Source organism: Garra rufa, chromosome 6 (assembly GCF_049309525.1).
Source record: "Garra rufa chromosome 6, GarRuf1.0, whole genome shotgun sequence".
NCBI lineage: Eukaryota > Metazoa > Chordata > Actinopteri > Cypriniformes > Cyprinidae > Garra > Garra rufa.
This window is the reverse complement of record NC_133366.1, coordinates 51079352-51087352: the sequence shown is the minus strand read 5'-3', so window position 1 is coordinate 51087352 and position 8001 is coordinate 51079352. Positions and strand designations below refer to the sequence as shown.

The 8001-nt window shown below is 40.4% G+C and overlaps 1 long non-coding RNA gene across 1 annotated transcript; it reads left to right on the top strand.

Moving 5' to 3' along the window:
• The first annotated feature begins 3047 nt into the window (after nucleotides 1-3047).
• On the top strand, nucleotides 3048-7395 carry LOC141337133 (uncharacterized). Its single transcript, XR_012355733.1, has 2 exons — nucleotides 3048-3565; nucleotides 4452-7395. It is a non-coding gene; the product is annotated as an uncharacterized lncRNA (long non-coding RNA).
• Nucleotides 7396-8001: the final 606 nt, after the last annotated feature.

The window sequence follows — 8001 nt, the reverse complement described above, 5'->3', positions numbered from 1 at the left end:
AAGGATCATGTGACACTGAAGACTGGAGTAATGATGCTGACCATTCAGCTTTGCATCACAGAAATAAACTAAAACATGCAATATATTCACAACAAAAACAGTTATTTTAAATCAAAATAATATTTCACAATTTTTACTTTATTTTTTTTGAGAAAATAAAACATCAGCCACACTTTTACATCATGAGACTGATGGAAAATTAAAGGTCTATTAATTTATTTATTGATTCTTCTTATATAGCCATCTTTATTTTCTCCTAGAAGCTCTAAAAATATAGAAATTTAAAGTGGATTGCATCTCAGATTATTTGGCTTTGTGAGAATTTGATGAGAAGGATCTGATCTGAAGGATCATGTGACACTGAAGACTGGTGTAATGATGCTGAAAATTCAGCTTTGCATCACAGGAATAAATGTAATCATACAATACATTCACACAGAAAACAGTTATTTTAAATTACAATAATATTTATTTTTTTACAGTATTTTTAATCAAATAATCCATCCTGAGCAGGAGAGACTTCTTTCATTAAAAAGCTTTCAAACCCCAAACTTCTGAATGCTTCTCTGTACAGTCGTTTCACTAAAAGCGGCCCCAAAATATGTAAAAATACTAATGAATATTGAAAGTGACCTTATGGGTCGCAGTAGGTTCCGCCTCCCCCCACCGGCCGGATGTTTTCATTGTGATGGAGTCGGCGAATATCTCATTTGTGATGTGGCGACAGCAGCCGAATACAAAGCGGCGTGCGATGTCAGAACCCGAGTCGTCACTCATTGATGTGCGAATGAAGCCCAACAGCACGTCACATCTCTCACAGGGGAGCGGCTCCTGATGAGGTTCAAACAGGTGGACGGACTGATAAAAAGGTTTCATTTATATGTAAATCAAAAGGGTGACCAATCAATTATTCTCATTTGAATAAAGACTCCTGTCCCCGACGCTCCATTGGACCATCGATTTGACTCCTAATTCCAGTCATGGATCCGGCTTCAGCAGCAGATACTCAAAAAGAGTGGAGAGGCCTCGTCTTTAGACCTGTTTGAACCGCGGCTCTCTTACAGAACGCAGGCTGAACTATGCAAATTGGAAATCCATATTCGGATGAGGGCTCTGCATTTGCCACATACGATTAATTATATTTTTTTAGATGCTGACTTGCTGCCAGTGCTTTTCACTCCTTATTTATCTGACTTTGCCTTACCGATTATAGTGTTAACAGTCAAAAGTTAGAGGTCAGTAAGATTTTTTAAATAAATTACTAATTTTATTCAGCAAGGATGCTTGAAAGTGGCATTTATAATTTTACTAAAGATTTAAAATGTCATTCTTTTAAACTTTCTGTTTAGCGAAAAAAAAAATATCACAGTTAAAAAACGTGTGACAAAATGTAGCAATTGAAAAAAATGTATCAGTTTATTTATCTGGCTTTGTCTTGGATTCTAGTGTTTTGTTCAATGATTAATAATTAATACATTTATTCATCAAGGATGCATTAAAGTTATTTATTACATGTGACATTTATACATTTCACTGTAACATAAAATGTTTCAAATGCACATACACATTTTCATTAATAGTTGTAGTTAAAAGTTAATAGAAATGAAAGCTTTAGCGTAAAGTTCTACCAGGATGACTCTAATTCATGATTATCTCGACAACCAATAGCAGCTTGACGCCTTGAATAAAAGACCAAAACTTACTCTTCCATCCTGCTGCCCCTAGGTGTCGTACCCGAAGTTCCGTCTGGTCGATTCCTCTAGCAGCTCAAGATGTTTCAAAAACCGCTCGTTGATCTTGCAATCTCTGACGAAGACTCCGTTCCTCTTTCGCCCGCCTCCCTGCACCGGAGTATGCGCATTCTAAGAAATCTCCCTGGGTTCAGTGGCCTCCCGAGAATATCGCGGCCACCTTACTGGATTCCGGCATCCTCGTCAGCAACGACTTGACCCACGATGACCTCATCCTCCTTGCTTCCTACACGCTGGGTAGCCTTCCGGCTTCATCATCCGCTTTTCTCCAGCTCATCGAAACCGTGAAATGTTTCGAAACTAGTCTGAGCTTCTTCCAGTCAGCCTTCGCTTCGCGCGCAACCGAACCATATATTCCCGCGACGTCTTCCGCCTCCGTCTCAGTCTCCCCTTCAGTCATCGATTCTATTTCCTCTGCTGCACTCTCCACTTTTCCTGCCACGTCGACTTTCGCAACATCTCCAGTTCAGACTCCGCTACAAAACGCCGCTACGTCATTTCCTCCTGCAGCGTTCAATCTCTCAACGGCTCCGAAGGCCCAGGTTTTCGGTAGACCATTCGTTCCACCCGCTGCTGCTTCAGTGTCTCCCAAAATAAGATATGACATCATCTCAGGTAAAGACATTAACCTGCCGCACTGCTGTTACCACGACCCGTGATTGACAGGCAGACGATTGACTGTGGCGACGTGGCAGTCCTACTTAACTTCAGATCCCAGGCTACAACGAAACCTGCCTTTTACCGAATTCGTCATTGCTTTTAGTTTTCCCCAATCGCAGAGAGGAATTAGAACTTTATCTAGCCATTATGGCAGACTGTAATCTAAGATATGGCGGGACCTTATTTTACGAGTCTCACAAGTCTTTTTCAGCAAAAGCTGCTTCTCCTGTTGCCTTCGTTGGTTGACTCTGACCTGCTTATTCGCCTTTTCGGAGGCCAAAAAACTCTGACTCGAGCTGTAGCTCCCACGGCCACTCCGCTTCTCTCTCTGCCCTAAAAAGTTCACGCTTGCCGTGCTCCGGTCGCTCTCCATGGTGCTGATCCCGCAAACCCCGCGCTCGCCATATAAGGCCGTCCAATTATGAATTCAATGGTATACCTCTGTGCAATAACTTTAATGAATCTGTTTGTTCTTATTTTAAATATTTGCAAGCTGCGTTACATTTGCTTGATGATTTTCTGCTTATCGACCTTCCTCCTTCTGAAGCTTCGTGCTCGATACTCTAAACAAGTATTTTGTGACTTAGGTGTTCCTTCGTCAGAAGAAAAAACAATCGGTCCCGTCATACGTCTCGAATTTCTCGCATAATTCTGGATACTATTAAGATGGAAGCTTCTCTTCCACACCAAAACATTTGTCCGAATCAGGTCTGTTATGGAACCGTTCCTCATGTCTCGCTTAACTTCCAAACGTGACTTGCTTTCTCTTCTCGGCAGTCTCAACAAGGTCGTTCTTTCATGTCTCGCATGCTGCATTTGGCTCATTCAGTTGCAAATTTAAGCGACTCGCTTCTCCTAGATGACGGTTGTTTTTCAGACCTTAGGTTTTGGTCTCTTCTAAATGTGGTACCCTGTAATATATTAATTATATCTTTATCATCGTTATTGTTTTGGAAGGAGATGTAGTGTGGGAATGCGTGACTATTTGCGCTGTAATTGGTTGTACGCCAGTACGTCACCGTGTACGCCGACACGGCACGTCACCATGTGACTACGAGATCACCTATCAGCTCACGCGATCTGTTTCATTCACATAAAGACGGTGAACAAGCATCGCATGACTGTTGTGTTGCTCATTATATTCTCCTTCTCAGGTATGATTAATGTTAAAAGAAAAGGGTTATCGGTTTACTAAGCACTGAATGTTCATTATATGAGTCGTTGGCAATGTATGTGAACGTGTTATATCTGTGCTACCGTGTTACATGCGTCTAGGTGTTCTAATGCATGTGATTAGCACGTTAGCGTGTTCGTACTGAGTGAACATGGCGTTGTTTATACGCTGTGTTACTGTATATTCTTAAGTTAAGCACCTGAAGTTACAGATCATAGGTTTATTGGGAGTATACATGTGCTGTTATACACATATGTGTGACATGGGTATTTTTCACATGTAATTTGAGTTGGTATCAAGACTGTCATTTTCTGAGGTTGTGCGGATTTGTGTGTTTGATTGTTGGATCTGTTTCATTCACATAAAGACGGTGAACAAGCATCGCATGACTGTTGTGTTGCTCATTATATTCTCCTTCTCAGGAGTGCTACATAAACAACTGGAATGGCATTTCCTTCTATAACGACGTTTCCGAATCATCCAACGCTCCGAACTATATACCGAAGCAACCACTTCTATTGATTTTTGGGGATTCTTCCAAGGGCAGTGGTTCGCAGAAAAGTGGCCTCACGATTTGTCTATTTCATTCAAAATCCACCTTGTCCGCTCTCTATGAAATCTACCCTTTCGCGGTTGCTAGCGTTCTCTGGGGCTCAGCCCGGTTACGGAAACGTACTACCTCGTTTTGCGACAACGAAGCCACTGTCCACATCATTAACAAAGGTCGTTAGCTTTGCCCGGCTATCATGTCTATTTTAAGACGTCTAACTTGGCAATCCATGACGCACAATTTTATCATCAAAGCCGAACACATTCCAGGTCGTTTTAATGTCTAAGCTGACGCTCTCTCTCGCTCTCGTTTGCAGGTATTCCGACGACTTTACCCAGCGGCCAACAAGGATCCGACGCCGTGCCCACGCTGCAACAAATTCTCTTGAATTAAACAGGCCTTTGGATTTTAACAACCTTTTTCTGCCAAATCGTACATCGCAAAGGCGTAGCACTGTCAACTCTCAAAGCATACAACTCTGCTTGGTCCCGGTTCATCATGTTTCGCTTCACCTATCAAATTCCGTTACTTCCCATTTTAATTTCGACCGACCGTGTGTGCTTTCCTCACGTACTGTTTTTAATCATGCCAACTTAATATTTCAACTATATGTAAAATTCCGGCTGGTGTTCTATTCCACGCAAGGTTTAATATCCCTAATTGCCCCAGCTTTTTTTGTCCCCTTTCATTCGATTACTTCTCCAGGGTATGTCAAAATCCGTGTTCAAAGCTAAACGTCAGCCTATCACACTCCGCATACTTCAGACCTTAGTCTCAAAACTTTGTAACGGCTTACTTGACAACTATTCCAACGCTCTGCTCGAAGCTACGTTTTAAACTGCATTCTTTGGTTTCTCGCGCATTGGTGAGTTTACTTCCGATAGTAATCGTTTCGATCCAACAAAAGATTTATTTCAAGACTTACACTTTTCACCTAATAACTTTTCATTGCTGATTAAACTCTCAAAATCAGATTCCCCGGGTCTGGTGTCATAATTTCAATTTCAAAATAAATTTGGCTCTATGCCCTTTCGCTTCTATGCTCAACTTTCTCAAAATACGGCTGCGCACTTCTGGTATGTCACCTCTTTTCTTTCTCTTAAGTGGGTTACCTATTACTAAACGGTGGTTTAGAATTCATTCGTCAACCACCTTGACAGCCGCCGGTCCTTCACCCTATATTTATACTAGCAACCCTTTCCGCATCGGCGCTGCCACTACGACAGCTGAACGAGGGGTTCCAGAGTCTACCATCAAACAGCTCGGAAGATGGTCTTCTTCGGCATACGAAACGTATATCAGATCAGAATTTCATAAGGTCCTGAATGCACAGCAGTCTCTCACATCATCAAGGTACGTTGAATTCGCTAGCTACTGGTGGTGGTTTTACGTCGAATTGTTCATGTTACTTATGGTGGTTAAAGTTACCAAAAGTCAATCATGCTTTTACTTATCGTCGTCGTTATAGCCTACAACTAATATGACGTCTTTGCATTTTCTTTATCATACTAACGTTCGTAATCTCATAGACTAAGCCTACACTATAATCAGCAACCTAACGTCAGCGGCAATAACGACTCGAAGCCGTTCGCTCCTTTATGTTTATCTTTACTAATTTATTCGACCTAGCATGGTCCTTCCTCAAGCCTGCGCGGCTTAAACGGCAGTCGTGGCATTTACCGAAAGTCAGTCGTGGCTTTTACAATCGTCTTCATTATTATTAGCTTTATTATCAATAACTCACTCTTACAATATGTCATTGGATTATTATATTATGCACGATAAACCTTCAATACCGAGGCTCGACGCCCGTCCCGACATACACTCATTGCCTATCGTGGCTCGCTTTTTTTTCTCAAGACCTAACGTGGTCCCTCACATCAAGCCAATCGAGGCTATACGGCCAGTCGTGGCATCAATATTGGGCGCTAATCACCGAAAGCCAGTCGTGGCTTCGTTATTCACCGAAAGTCAGTCGTGGCTTTTATTATTAGCTCTTATATACTCACTCTTACTATATGTCATTGGATTATTATATTATGCACGATATGCCTCCAATATAACGCCAGTGGCAATAACGGCTCGAAGCCGTCCGCTCCTTTATGTTTATCTTTACTAATTTATTCGACCTAGCATGGTCCTAACTCAAGCCTGCGCGGCTTAAACGGCCAGTCGTGGCATTAACCGGAGGTCAGTCGTGGCTTTTACCATCGTCTTAATTATTAGCTCTTATTATCAATAACACACTCTACAATATGCCTTTGGATTATTATATTATCCACGATAAACCTTCAATACCGAGGCTCGACGCCCGTCCCGGCTTACACTCATTGCCTATCGTGGCTCGCTTATTTTCCCAAGACCTAACGTGGTCCCTCACATCAAGCCAATCGAGGCTATACGGCCAGTCGTGGCTTTAAAAGTTCGGAACTTGCTCGAACGGCCAGTCGTGGCTTAACCGTGAGAGCCTATCGTGGCTTCAGCTTGCAAAGTCAATCGTGCCCATTTTACTTTTACTAATAAGAACTATATCAATACTAATTATTATCAATATTGTTTAATTAATCAGATCTTTAAAATAAGCCAATCGTGGCTTTTAACCCGTCGCAGATTGCCTTCCTCCCCTTAAAGACATCCCTGCATAGCCTATCGTGACTATTATTAGAAGCAAACCGTGGCTTCTTAATTTAAATTACAAGGCTTCCCCTTTTCACGCAATCTTAACCTTTCCATTATCACTCGTACTTCGGGCTCTATTTCTTTGGGGGAAGGCTCTCCCCTGCCTTCATCTTCAGGCAGGAAATGCAGTCTACCTCAGTCACGGATTAAGGATGGAGCCCACGCCAAAAGAAACCATTAACCCTTCTGTCTTATTCATTCATTCAAATAAATGTTCAAATTTCTATCGTCTCAGAGTCTCTCTGGTAGAAATGAAAGCTTTAGCGTAAAGTTCTACCAGGATGACTCTAATTCATGATTATCTCGACAACCAATAGCAGCTTGACGCCTTGAATAAAAGACCAAAACTTACTCTTCCATCCTGCTGCCCCTAGGTGTCGTACCCGAAGTTCCCCTCCATCCTCCCCACCACCACCAGGTTGGCTACCATCCATACCACGTGGGGGAAGGCTCTCCCCTGCCTTCATCTTCAGGCAGGAAATGCAGTCTACCTCAGTCACGGATTAAGGATGGAGCCCACGCCAAAAGAAACCATTAACCCTTCTGTCTTATTCATTCATTCAAATAAATGTTCAAATTTCTATCGTCTCAGAGTCTCTCTGGTAGAATTAAAGTTATTTGTATTGCTGCATTCTGTCATTTTTTATTTTATTTGTTTATTCATAAATTTTACTGTAATATATTTGTTTTATGTTTGTTGTAAGTTGTAATTTGTTTTATTTTTACTTATTTTATTTATACATTTTACTGTAACATAATTAAATTGTTCTGAAATATTTAAAATACACATACACACTTTAATTTAAAATTTTCTGTTTTCACTTGAGAATTAGTTTTTTTGTAATTTTGTTGTTTTTGTCATTTGTTAATTATTTTATTTATAAATTTTACTGTAGCATTTAAAATGTAAAAAAAAGTAAATGCACACACTTTGATTTTTTTTTATTTGATAATTAGAGTTTTAATAGAGTTGCATTCCAGTGTTTTGTTTGTTTGTTTGGTTTTATTTATAATGTTACAAAATGTTTCAAATACATACACAAATATAACATTTCAAACGTTCTGTTTTTATTTGAGAATTGAAAATGTTTTGTTTTTTAAATGTGTCTATATAGATTTTAGTTTAAGTTAGTTTAAGTATATATATATATATATATATATATATAATATATATTATATATATATAT